Source organism: Chlorocebus sabaeus, chromosome 16, assembly GCF_047675955.1.
Source record: "Chlorocebus sabaeus isolate Y175 chromosome 16, mChlSab1.0.hap1, whole genome shotgun sequence".
Taxonomy (NCBI): domain Eukaryota; kingdom Metazoa; phylum Chordata; class Mammalia; order Primates; family Cercopithecidae; genus Chlorocebus; species Chlorocebus sabaeus.
This window is the reverse complement of record NC_132919.1, coordinates 51,628,973-51,643,126: the sequence shown is the minus strand read 5'-3', so window position 1 is coordinate 51,643,126 and position 14,154 is coordinate 51,628,973.

Below are 14,154 nucleotides of genomic sequence, written 5' to 3'. Positions count from 1 at the left end.
GGTCTCGGTCTTCTGACCTCGTGATCCGCCCGCCTCGGCCTCCCAAAGTACTGGGATTACAGGCGTGAGCCACCATACCCGGCCTGCAGTGTCTTCTTCTGTCCTGCTGGTAACCCTAGACTTTGACTAGCTACGGGAAAATGTTCATGTATTCATTCAACGAACTCCTTACTCATTGCCTATCTTCCAAGAGGAAACAGTATCCTTAAACGAGAACTACCCAACAATCAAGCTTCCAGCCAATTTAATCATTTCCTCCTTGCATCCAGTTAAAACATAGACATGCATCCCTCCTGTCTGAAGACCAATCCAGTGTGTGCACTGGATTCCATCTTGCTCCTCCCCCTGGGCTTTGTTATTTCCTTTTGTCCCTGAATTTTCTTCCTCTCCTCCGTTAGTATAGAAAAAAAAAAAAAAGAAGCTCTCAATTCTATTAAGTTACCATCCTATCTCTCTCCATTCTTGGCCAAACAGCTTGAAAAAATGTCGCTGCCAGCTGTCTCCAACCCCTCCCCTCCCACTCACTCCTCAACCCACTGCAATCTGGTGCCGTCCCCAAAGTTCCACTAAAACTGCTCTCCACAAGGTCACCGCAGACTTCTTTGCTGAATCCAGTATGCTTCTCAGTTTGTCACTCTTTCTCTTGAACTTTGCAGGAGGTAGGTTTTCCTCTCATCTCTAGCCTGTCCTTTGTTTTCTCTGCAATTTTTTGTCTTACTCACTCCTTCCCTTAACTGTTCCTTAGGGTTTTCTTCAAGATCCTTTAATCACTCTATTCCCTCTCCGGGGATGATTTCACCCGCTTTCGCTGCCATCTCTTTGCTAATGATCCTCAAATCTGTTATTTCTAGTCCACATCTTTCTCCTGAGTTTCCAGTTGGATGTCCCAGAGGCACCCCAAACCCAGCAACTCTCAACTAAAACTCCTCACTTTACCTTCCGCGTGGGTTCTTCTTCCTGACCTACCACTCTTAAACTGAGTGACACACCACAACAACAGCTGCCCTAAGCTGGAAAGGCCAGTGACATTCCTGACTTCTTCTCATTCACACACTCCTCATCCAATCACCAAGTCTTGTCTATTCCACCTTCTTACCAAATCTACTTTCTTCAGCCTCTGGATGGAGCTGCATTTGTTCGCCTTCTGTAGGTCCTCTTTGGGTAGGAAGAGGCTCAAGACCTTAGATATGTGATAGGCCAAAGTAGGAAGATTAACTCTATCTAGTTCAGATCAACACTCTCAAAAGATACTGCAATATCAGCTGGGCATGGTGACTCACGCCTGTAACCCCAACACTCAACACTTTGTGAGGCTGAGGCAGGCAGATCACCTGAGGTCAGGAGTTTGAGACCAGACTGGCCAACATGGTGAAACCCTCTGGTGGCTCATGCCTGTAATCCCAACACTTTGGGAGGCCGAGGTGGATGGATTGCCTGAGGTCAGGAGTTCGAGACCAGCCTGGCTAACATGGTGAAACCCTGTGTCTCTACTAAAAATACAAAAATTAGCTGGGCGTGGTGGCAGGTGCCTGTAATACCAGCTACTTGGGAGGCTGAGGCAGGAGAATCTCTTGAACTCAGGAAGTAGAGGTTGCAGTGAGTCGAGATCACACCACTCAGTGCACTCCAGCCTGGGCAACAGAGCAAGACTTCGTCTTGAAAAAAAAAACAAAAACAAAAAAACACAAAGATACTGCAATATGGAAATACCCTCCTAACTCATCTGTTTTTGTTGTTGTTGTTGCTTGTTTGTTTTGTTTTAGACGGAGCCTCACTCTGTCGCCCAGGCTGGAGTGAAGTGGCACGATCTCGGCTCACTGCAACTTCTGCCTCCTGGGTTCAAGCTATTCTCCTGCCTCAGCCTCCCAAGTAGCTGGGACTACAGGCACGTGCCACCACGCACAGCTAATTTTTTGTAATTTTAGTAGAGATGGGGTTTCACTGTGTTAGCCAGGTTAGTCTTGATCTCCTGACCTCGTGATCCGCCTGTCTCAGCCCCCCAAAGTGCTGAAATTACAGGCATGAGCCACCACACCTGGCCGTTTGTTTGTCTGTTTGAGACAGAATGTTGCTCTTGTGGCCCAGGCTGGAGTGCAATGGCAAGATCTCGGCTCACTGCAAACTCTGCCTCCTGGGTTCAAGAGATTATCCTGCCTCTGCCTCCTGAGTAGCTAGGATTACAGGCATGCCATACACCACCATGCCCGGCTAATTTTGTATGTTTAGTAGAGACGGGGTTTCTCCGTGTTGGTCAGGCTGGTCTTGAACTCCCGACCTCAGGTAATCTGCCCACTTTGGCCTCCCAAAGTGCTGAGATTACAGGCATGAGCCACTGTGCCTGGCCTAACCCATCTGTTTTAAAGTACCTCCATTATGCCTGGATGTTTAAGTGAGTCAGAATCATCTAAAGGACTGGTTTAAATACAAATTTTGGGGCCCCTTGGAAGGTTGGCTCTGGAATTCACCTTATTTATTTTTTTTCTTTTTTAAGAAAGGTCTGCTTTCCACCCAGGATAGAGTGCAGTGCCGCAATCATAGCTCACTACAGCCTCGAACTCCTGGGCTTAAGCCATCCTCTCACCTCAGCCTCCAAGTAGCTAGGACTACAGACATGTACCTCCATACTCACCTAATTTATTTTTATTTTTTATAGAAATAGCATCTCCTGGCCAGGCGTGGTGGCTCATGCCTGTAATCCCAGCAAGAATCACTTGAACCCAGGAGGCGGAGGTTGCAGTGAGCCAAGATCGCGCCAGTGCACTCCAGCCTGGGCGACGAGCGAAACTCCATCTTCAAAAAAATGATGGAAGAAATGGCGTCTCCTGGGCTCAAGTGATCCTCCAGATTCAGCCTCCCAAAACGCTAGGATTACAGGCATGAGCCACTGTACCCTGCCAAATCTGCCTTTTTTTTTTTTTTTTTGGAGGGTCTCACTCTGTTGCCCAGGCTAGAGTGAATTGGCGTGATCTCAACTCACTGCAACCTCTGCCTCTTGGGCTCAAGGGATCCTCCTACCTCAGCCTCCCAAGTAGCTGGAACTACAGGTGCATGCCACCACACCAGGCTAATTTTTTTTAAATTTTTTGTACAGATGAGGCTCTCACTATGTTCCTCAGACTGGTCTCAAACCCCTGAGCTCAAGAGATCCTCCCACTTCAGCTTCCCAAAGTGATAGGATTATAGGTGGGAGCCACTATGCCCAGCCCTGGTGTTTCTTAAACACACTAAAGTTTGAGGCCGGGCACAGTAGCTCATGCCTGTAGTCCCAGCACTTTGGGAGGCCGAGGTGAGGGGATCATCTGAGCTCAGGAGTTCAAGACCAGCCTGGACAACATGGTGAAACCTCGTCTCTACTACAAATACAAAAATTAGCCGGGTGTAGCTGGCATACCCAGCTACTCTGGAGGCTGAGGCTGGAGAATTGCTTGAAACCAGGAGGCAGAGGTTGCCGTGAGCCAAGATTGCACAATTGCATTCCAGCCTAGGTGACAGAGTGTGACTCTGTTTCAAAGAAAAAAAAAAAGGAATAAATAATAACATTTGAGAAACACAAGCCATTATAAAATAAATATAAACCAAAAAGGTCGGGCACTGTGGCTCACACCTGGAATCCCAGCCCTTTGGGAAACCAAGGCAGGCAGATCATCTGAAGTCAGGAGTTCAAGACCAGCCTGGCCAAAACATGTTGAAATCCCATCTCTACTAAAAATATAAAAATTAGCCAGGCATGGTGGCAGGCGCCTGTAGTCCCAGCTACTCGGGAGGCTGAGTCAGGGGAATCACTTGAACCCAGGAGGCAGAGGTTGCAGTGAGCAGAGATGGCGCCACTGAACTCCAGCCTGGGTGACAACACAGCGAGACTCTGTCTTAGAATAAGTAAGTAAGTAAATAAATAAATAAAATACAAAAATTAGCTGGGCATCGTGGCAGCCACCTGTAGTCCCAGCTACTCAGGAGGCTGAGGCAGGAGAATTGCTTGAAACCAGGGGGCAGAGGTTGCCGTGAGCCGAGATTGCGCCATTGCACTCCAGCCTGGGCAACAGTGCAGACTCTGTCTCAAAAAAATAAAATAAAATAAATAAAAATAAAAAATAAACCAAAAGAAGTTTCTGACACTCCCTGGTTCCTCACTAATCATCTGCTTCATAGGATAAGACCTGCATGCCCTTTGAGAACTAATCCAAACCAACCACTCTAGCCTTGTTTCTCATCTTGAAGCCTCTGCTTTGGTCATATTCAATTACTTGGGGTTCCTAAATGTTCCCTCTCAACTTCAAGCTTTTGTACACTGTAGGCATTCGAGGATTCACTGTCTGACCGACTGACTGAATGAATGAATGAATGAATTGAAACTATCAGCTGGATGCAGTGGCTCATGTCTGTAATTCCAGCACTTTGGGAGGACAAGGTGAGAGGATTGCTTGAGCCCAGGAGATTATGGCTGCAATAAGCTATGATTGTGCCTATGCACTCCAGCCTGGGTGACAGAGCGAGACCCTACCTCAAAAAACAACAACAACAAAAACCTATTACTAGGCCAGGTGCGATGGCTCATGCCTGTAATCCCAGCACTTTGGGAGGGCGAGGCGGGTGGATCACCTGAGGCCAGGAGTTCCAAGACCAGCCTGGCGAATAGGCGAAACCCTGTCTCTACTGAAAATACAAAAATTAGCCAGGCATGGTGGTGCATGCCTGTAATTCCAGCTACTTGGGAGGCTGAGACAGGAGAATCGCTTGAACTCGGGAGGTGGAGGTTGCAGTGAGCCGAGATTGTGCCACTGCACTCCAGCATAGGTGACAGAGCAAGACCCTGTCTCAAAACAAAAACAAACAAAAAAAACTATGTGTAAGATCCTATGACACTGGAAATACCAATAAGGGGAGACAAAATCTCTGACTCATATAACTTATGATTGGCGGAGGAGGAAATACACAAGAAGTGAAAGAGAAAGAGAACCGACAACTATTGAATACCTGCCACTTCTCAGGCACTAAGTGGGGTATTACTAATGTTAGCTCATTTTCCGCTTACACAAACTATTCCAAGCAGGTGTAGTAGTTATTTGCTACTCACTCTCAAAGGGGTTAAGTAACCTATTATCACACAGCTAGAAAGTAGTGTTAATTGAGCTCCTACTATGTGCTAAGGAAAAGACAAAGAGATACTGGCTGGGCACGGTGGCTCATACCTGTAATCCCAGCACTTTGGGAGGCCGAAACGGGCCGATCACCTGAGGTCAGGAGTTCAAGACCAGCCTGGCCAACATGGTGAAACCCTGTCTCTACTAAAAATACAAAAAAATTAGCTGGCATGGCAGTGGGCGCCTGTAATCCCAGCTACTCAGGAGGCTGAGGCAGGAGAATCACTTGAACCCGGGAGGCAGAGGTTGCTATGAGCCAAGATTGCACCACTGCACTCCAGCCTGGGCGAGAGGAGCAAGACTCTGTCTAAAATAATAATAATAATAATAGTAATAATAATACCTGACAACCTATTACACTAAATTACAAAATCACCTTCAGGCAAAGGAGTAATTTGTATAAGATGCATGTTCGGCAGGGGGCAGTGGCTCACGCCTGTAATCCCAGCACTTTGGGCAGCCAGGGCGAGTGAATCACGAGGTCAGGAGTTCAAGACCAGCCTGACCAACATGGTGAAACCCCATCTCTACTAAAAATACAAAAAAATTAGGTGGATGTGGTGGCAGGCACTTGTAATCCCAGCTACTCGGGAGGCTGAGGCAGGAGAATCACTTGAACCCAGGAGGTAGAGGTTGCAGTGAGCCGTGATCGTGCCACTGCACTCCAGCCTGGGCAACAGAATGAGACTCCATCCCAAAATAATAATAATAATAATAGTGATAATGCACATTCAAGGCCGGGCTCAGTGACTCACTCCTGTAATCCCAGCACTTTGGGAGGCTGAGGCGGGTGGACCACCTGAGGTCAGGAGTTTGAGACCAACCTGGCTAACATGGTGAAACCCCATCTCTTTTTTTTTTTTTTTTTTTTTTTTTGAGACGGAGTCTCGCTCTGTTGCCCAGGCTGGAGTGCAGTGGCCGGATCTCAGCTCACAGCAAGCTCCGCCTCCCAGGTTTACGCCTTTCTCCTGCCTCAGCCTCCCGAGTAGCTGGGACTACAGGCGCCCGCCACCTCGCCCGGCTAGTTTTTTGTTTTTGTTTTTGTTTTTTTTGTTTTGTTTTGTTTTTTTGAGACGGAGTCTCGCTGTATCGCCCAGGCTGGAGTGCAGTGGCCGGATCTCAGCTCACTGCAAGCTCCGCCTCCCGGGTTTTTACGCCATTCTCCTGCCTCAGCCTCCCGAGTAGCTGGGACCACAGGCGCCCGCCACCTCGCCCGGCTAGTTTTTTGTATTTTTTAGTAGAGACGGGGTTTCACCGTGTTAGCCAGGATGGTCTCGAACTCCTGACCTCGTGATCCGCCCGTCTCGGCCTCCCAAAGTGCTGGGATTACAGGCTTGAGCCACCGCGCCCGGCCCTTTTTTTTTGCATTTTTTAGTAGAGACGGGGTTTCACCGTATTAGCCAGGATAGTCTCAATGTCCTGACCTCGTGATCCGCCCGTCTCGGCCTCCCAAAGTGCTGGGATTACAGGCTTGAGCCACCGTGCCCGGCCGGTGAAACCCCATCTCTAATAAAAATACAAAAATTATCCGGGCACAGTGGCGCACACCTGTAATCCCAGCTACGCAGGAGGCTGAGGCAGGAGAATTGCTCGAACCTGGGAGGCGAAAGATGCAGTGAGCTGACATCATACCACTGCACTCCTGGCTGGGCAACAAGAGCAAAACTTCATCTAAAAAAAAAAAGGGCCAGGCACAGTGGCTCATGCCTGTAATCCCAGAACTTTGGGAGGCGGAAGCAGGTGGATCACCTGAGGTCAGGAGTTCAAGACTAACCTTGTCAACACGGTAAACCCCTGTTTCTACTAAATATATAAAAATTAGCTGGGTGTGGTGGTGAGCGCCTGTGATCCCAGCTACTCAGGAGGCTGAGGCAGGAGAATTGCTTGAAACCAGGGGGCAGAGGTTGCCGTGAGCCAAGATCACGCCACTGCACACAGCCTGGGCAACAAGAGCAAAACTTCATCTCAAAAAAAAAAAACAAACAAAAGAAACATGCTCAAATATCTGAGCAATACATATTCCAAGGGCACATTGAAATTCTGGGAGCTGGTCCTAGGGAATGTACTGAAATTATATCCTGAGAATCCTTTTGCAATTTCCAGGAAAAAATTGTGAAGAGATAGAAATTTCCACTGGGCGCGGTGGCTCACGCCTGTAATCCCAGCACTTTGGGAGGCTGAGGCGGGCAGATCACGAGGTCAGGAGATCGAGACTATCCTGGCTAACACGGTGAAACCCCATCTCTATTAAAATACAAAAAAATTAGCCGGGCATGGTGGTAGGTGCCTGTAGTACCAGCTACTTGGGAGGCTGAGGCAGGAGAATGGCATGAACCCAGGAGGCGGAGCTTGCAGTGAGCCGAGATTGCGCCACTGCTCTCCAGCCTGGGCGACAGAGCAAGACTCCGTTGCAAAAAAAAAAAAAAAAAAAAGAAAAGAAAAAAGATAGAAATTTCCTATTAATATTCTCCATCTTTTTGTTTGTTTGTTTGTTTGAGATGGGGTCTTGCTCTGTCACCAGGCTAGAGTGCAGTGGTGTGATCTTGCCTCACTGCAACCTCCACCTCCCGGGTTCAAGTGATTCTCCTGGCTCAGCCTCCTGAGTAGCTGAGACCACAGGTGCGTGCCACCACGCTCAGCTAGTTTTCTATTTTTAATAGAGATGGGGTTTCACTATGTTGGCCAGGATGGTCTTGATCTCTTGACCCTGTGATTGCCCACCTCAGTCACCCAAAGTGCTGGGATTATAGGCGTGAGCCACTGCACCTCTCCCTCCATCGTTTTTATAGGGGTGGGAGGAAAGGGATAGCTGTGCACTGAAAAAGGATGCTTTAGAAAAAGAAAGTGGGTCTGGGCATGGTGTCTCACCCCTAGAATCCCAGCACTTTGGCATGCCTGGCAGGCTGAGTTGGGTTGTTCGAGGCCAGCCTAGGCATCATGGTGAAACCTCATTTCTATCAAAAATACAAAAAATCAGCCAGGCATAGTGGCGCTTCCCTGAAGTTCCAGTTACTCAAGAAGCTGAGACGGGAGGATCACTTGAGCCCAGGAAGCAAAGGCTGCAGTGAGCTGTGACTGCACTACTGCTCTCCAGCCTGGATGACATAATGAGGCCCCATCTCAAAAAAAAAAAAAAAAAAAAAAAAAAACAGGAAAAGAAAAAGAAAGTGGACTGGGAGACAGTGGCTCATTTAAGTAATCCCAGCACCGTGGCAGGCCAAGGCATGAGGATCACTTGAGGCCAAGAGTTCAAGACCAGCCTGGGCAACATAGCAAGACCTCTGTCTCTAATAAATAAAAAATAAAATAAATAAAAATAAATAAATAAGAATAAATAAATTTTTTTTGAGACAGAGTCTCACTCTGTCACCCAAGCTGGAGTGCAATGGTGCGATCTTGGCTCACTGCAACCTCCACTTCCTGGGTTCATGTGATTCTCTTACCTCAATCTCCAGAGTAGCTGGGATTACAGGCTATGCCACCATGACTGGTTAATTTTTGTATTATTGTTATTGTTATTTTTAGAGACAGGGTCTTGCACTGTCACCCAGGCTGAAGTGCAATGGTGCAATCTCAGCTCACTACAAATCTCCCAGGTTCAAGCAATTCTCCTGCCTCAGCCTCCTCAGTAGCTGGGATTACAGGTGTGTGTCACCACGCCCGAATAATTTTTTTTTTTTAGATGGAGTCTCGCTCTGTCGCCCAGGCTGGAGGGCAGTGGTGTGATCTTGGCTCACTGCAAGTTCCGCCAACCAGGTTCACGCCATTCTCCTGCCTCAGCCTCCCAAGTAGCCGGGACTACAGGCACGTGTCACCACGCCCAGCTAATTTTTAATTTATGTATTTTTAAAATTTTTTTGTATTTTTAGTAGAGACGGGGTTTCACCGTGTTAGCAGGATGGTCTTGATCTCCTGACTTCATGACCCACCTGCCTCGGCCTCTCAGAGTGCTGGGACTAAGGTGTGAGTTTGAGACAGAGTCTCCTTCTGTTGCCCAGGCTGGAGTGCAGTGGCGTGATCTCTGCTCACTGCAACCTTGCCTTCTGGGTTCAAGCGATTCTCCTGCCTCAGCCTCCTGAGTAGCCGGGATTACAGGTGAGCGTCACCAAGTCTGGCTAATTTTTTTTTGCATTTTTAGTAGAGATAGGGTTTCACCATGTTTTTCAGGCTGGTCTCAAACTCCTGACCTTGTGCTTCGCCTCCCTTGGCCTTCCAAAGTGCTAGGATTACAGGCATGAGCCACCGGGCCCAGTCAATTTTATTTATTTATTTATTTTTTTTTTTGAGACAGGGTCTCGCTCTGTCACCCAGGCTGGAGTGCAATGGCACCATCGCATCATCTGGGCTCACTGCAAGCTCCACCTCCCGGGTTCACGCCATTCTCCTGCCTCAGCCTCCTGAGTAGCTGGTACTATAGGCTCCCACCACCACGCCCAGCTAATTTTTTGTACTTTTAGTAGAGACAGGAATTCTGTTGTTTTTGTTTGGTTTGGTTTGGTTTTCTTTTTTTTTTAAGACGGAGTTTTGCTCTGTCGCCCAGGCTGGAGTGCAGTGGTGTGATCTCCGCTCACTGCAAGCTCCGCCTCCTGGGTTCATGCCATTCTCCTGTCTCAGCCTCCGGAGAAGCTGGGACTACAGGTGTCCGCCACTACGCCCGGCTAATTTTTTTTGTATTTTTAGTAGAGACGGGGTTTCACCATGTTAGCCAGGATGGTCTCGACCTCCTGACCTCGTGATCCGCCTGCCTCGGCCTCCCAAAGTGCTGGGATTACAGGCGTGAGCCACCACGCCCAGCCAAGTGCTAGGATTATAGGTGTGAGCCACCACCACGCCTGGCCTAATTTTTTTTTTTTTGGAGACAGAGTCTCATTCTGTTGCCCAGGCTGGAGTGCAGTGGCACTATCTGGCTCACTGACACTTCTACCTCCTGGGTTCAAGGGATTCTCCTGCCTCAGCTTCCTGCAAAGCTGGGACTACAGGCACCTGGCACCATGCCTGGCTAATTTTTGTATTTTTAGTACAGGCAGGATTTTGCAATGTTGACCAGGCTGGTCTTGAACTCCTGACCTTAAGTGATCTGCCTGCCTCGGCTTCCCAAAGTGCTGGGATTACAGGTGTGAGCCACCGTGCCCGGCCTATTTTTTTTTTATGTTTTGTAGAGATGGAGTTGGTGTTGCTCTCACTTTGTTGCCCAGGCTGGTCTTGAACTCCTGGCTTCAAGTGATTCTCCCACCTCAGAACTGAGTAGTTATTATTATTATTATTATTATTATTATTGTCACGGAGTGGAGTCTCACTCTGTCGCCCAGGCTGGAGTGCAGTGGCGCGATCTTGGCTCACTGCAAGCTCCGCCTCCTGGGTTCACGCCATTCTCCTGCCTCAGCCTCCCGAGTAGCTGGTACTACAGGTGCCCACCACCATGCCCGGCTAATTATTATTATTCTTATTTTTTGTATTTTTAGTAGAGGTGGGGTCTCACCATGTTAGCCAGAATGGTCTCGATCTCCTGACTTCGTGGTATGCCTGCCTCAGACTCCCACAGTGCTGGGACTACAGGTGTGAGCCACCGCGCCTGGCCAGAACTGAGTAATTATTAAGTGGAACTCTGGGCTAAACCCTTAATTCTCACAAAGCCTCTGTCATAATCATCCCCATTTTACAGATGAAAAATGTGAGACCGGCCGGGTGCGGTGGCTCAAGCCTGTAATCCCAGCACTTTGGGAGGTCGAGACGGGCGGATCACGAGGTCAGGAGATCGAGACCAGCCTGGCTAACATGGTGAAACCCCGTCTCTACTAAAAAATACAAAAAAACTAGCCGGGCGTGGTGGCGGGCGCCTGTAGTCCCAGCTACTCGGGAGGCTGAGGCAGGAGAATGGCGTAAACCCGGGAGGCGGAGCTTGCAGTGAGCTGAGATCCGGCCACTGCACTCCAGCCTGGGCCACAGAGCCAGACTCAGACTCCCTCTCAAAAAAAAAAAAAAAAAAAAAAAAAAAGAAAAAGAAAAAGAAAAAAGTGAGACAGAGAATGGATGGATGGGCAACTTGGTCACTTAACTTGAAGTGGCAGAGCCAGCGTGGAACTTAGATCTTCTGACTCAGAGCCCAGTGCTTAATTATTGTAGAACTGCTGCTGTGGAAAGCCACAGAGAGAAAACATACCAAAGAAAGAAAAAAAAAAAAATTCCGGCCAGGCAAGGTGGTTCACGCCTGTAATCCCAGCACTTTGGGAGGCTGAGGTCGGCAGATCATGAGGTCAGGAGATCGAGACCATCCTGGCTACAGTGAAACCCTGTCTCTACTAAAAATACAAAAAATTAGCCGGGCATGGTGGTGGGCACCTGTAGTCCCAACTACTCGGGAGGCTGAGGCAGGAGAATGGCATGAACCCGGGAGGCAGAGCTTGTAGTGAGCCGAGATCATGCCATTGCACTCCAGCCTGGGCAACACAGCGAGACTCCGTCTCAAAAAAAAAAAAAAAAATTCATAGAATAGTACCAGGAACATCAGTCAAGTTGTCGTGACCTAAATTTGTGTGTGTGTGTATTTTGTCTCCTCCAGTAGAACAGAAGTTGCACAGAAGCAGAGGTCTGTCTGTAGTATCACACTTTTATTTCCAGCAGCAAGCACAGTTTCTGGGTCCTACTAGGTAAATAAAAGAATTAATGGGGAGAGACAGTGAGCAGTTTGTACCATTAACAGTTAACTAGAAACTCTGGTAAGAGGCCCAGTGCAGTGGCTCATGCATGTAATCCCAGAACTTTGGGAGGCCGAGGTGGGCGGATCACCTGAGGCTGGGGGTTGGAGACCAGCCTGACCAACATGGAAAAACCCCGTCTCTACTAAAAATACAAAATTAGCTAGACGTGGTGGCGCATGCATGTAATCCCAGCTACTCAAGAGGCTGAGGCAGGATAATCGCTTGAACCAGGGAGGCGGAGGTTGTGGTGAGTTGAGATCGCATCATTGTACTCCAGCGTGGGCAACAAGAGTAAAACTCCATCTCAGAAAAACAAACAAACAAACAAAAAGAACTACAGATTAAGGGCCAGGCGTGGTGGCTCACGCTTGTAATCCCAGCTCTTTGCAAGGCTGAGGCAGGCAGATCACTTGAGGTGAGCAGTTCAAGACCAGCCTGGGCAATATGGTGAAACCCCGTCTCTACTAAAAATACAAAAATTAGCCTGGCATGTTGGCATACACCTGTAATCCCAGTTACTTGGGAGGCTGAGGCAGGAAAATCACTTGAACCTCAGAAGCAGAAGATACAGTGAGCCGAGATGGCACCACTGCACTCCAGCTTGGGGACAGAGTGAGACTCTGTCTCAGGAAAAAAAAAAAAAAGAAAAGAAAAGAAAAAAGAAATACAGAGTAAGAATAGAGTGAACTGTCAGGGTGCAGTGGCTCATGCCTGTAATCCCAGCATTTTGAGAGACCAAGGCAGGAGCATCTTTTGAGCTAAGGAGTTTAAGACAAGCCTGGGCAATATAGCAAAACCCCATGTATGTTGCAAAAAAAAAAAAAAAAAAAAATTAGCAGTAAGCCAAGATTGCACCACTGCACTCCAGCCTGGGTGACAGAGTGAAACCCCATCACACACACACACACACACACACACACGGATCAACTAGGCAGAATTCTGCAGGATCAGCTGCCAAAGAAAAATACATCGTTCCTAAAAGGGGTAAGAGGGCCGGGCATGCTGACACACGTCTGTAATCCCAGCACTTTGGGAGGCCAAGGCAGGAAAATCACAAGGTCAGGAGTTTGAGACGAGTTTGACCAACGTGGTGAAACCTTGTCTCTATTAAAAATACAAAAATTGGCCGGGCGTGGTGGCTCAAGCCTGTAATCCCAGCACTTTGGGAGGCCGAGACGGGCGGATCCCGAGGTCAGGAGATCGAGACCATCCTGGCTAATACAGTGAAACCCCGTCTCTACTAAAAAATACAAAAAACTAGCTGGGCGAGGTGGCAGGCGCCTGTAGTCCCAGCTACTCAGGAGTCTGAGGCAGGAGAATAGCGTATACCCGGGAGGCGGAGCTTGCAGTGAGCTGAGATCTGGCCACTGCACTCCAGCCTGGGCGACAGAGCGAGACTCCGTCTCAAAAAAAAAAAAAAAAAAAAAAAAAAAAAAAAAAAAAAAAAAAATTAGCCAGGTGTGGTGGCCCATGCCTGTAATCCCGCTACTCAGGAGGCTGAGGCAGGAGAATTGCTTGAATCTGGAAGGCGGAGGTTGCAGTGAGCCGAGATCATGCTGTTGCACTCCAGCCTGGGCGACAGAGCGAGACTACATCTCCAAAAAAAAAAAAAAAAAAAAAAAATTAGCCAGGCATGGTGGCACACACCTGTAGTCCCAGCTACTGGGAAGGCTGAGCCAAGAGAACTGCTTGAAGCCAGGAGGTGGAGGTTGCATCGAGCCGAGATCATGCCACTGTACTCCAGCCTGGGTGAGAGAGTGAGACTCTGTCTCAAAGAAAAAATCTAAAAGAGGTAGGAGAACAAGAATCATAGAGTTTTGTTTAGAATTTAAGTCCTTGCCAGAATCCCTAAACACATACCAAATTTATAATACACGTGACTAAACTTGTGTACTTTATACCATCAAATTTTCTTTCATTCTATAACATAGTTTAGTTGAGTACTTCAGCTATTTGTGAATACTGTACGAATGTGCATAGTGAATTCTGGCCAGGTGCAGTGACTCACGCCTGTAATCCCATCACTTTGGGAGGCTGAGACAGGTGGATCACTTGAGATCAAGAGTTCAAAACCATCCTAGCCAACATGACCAAACGCTGTTTCTACTAAAAATACAAAAATTAGCTAGATGATAGTGACACGTGCCTATAATCCAAGTTACTCAGGCGGCTGAGGCAGGAGAATCGTTTGAGCCTGGGAGGCAGAGGTTGTGGTGAGCTGAGATCCTGCCACTGCAATCTAATCTGGGTGACAGAGAGAGACACTGTCTCAAAAACAAATAAAAAAACCTGAATTTCTCAATACTGCAGGAAGC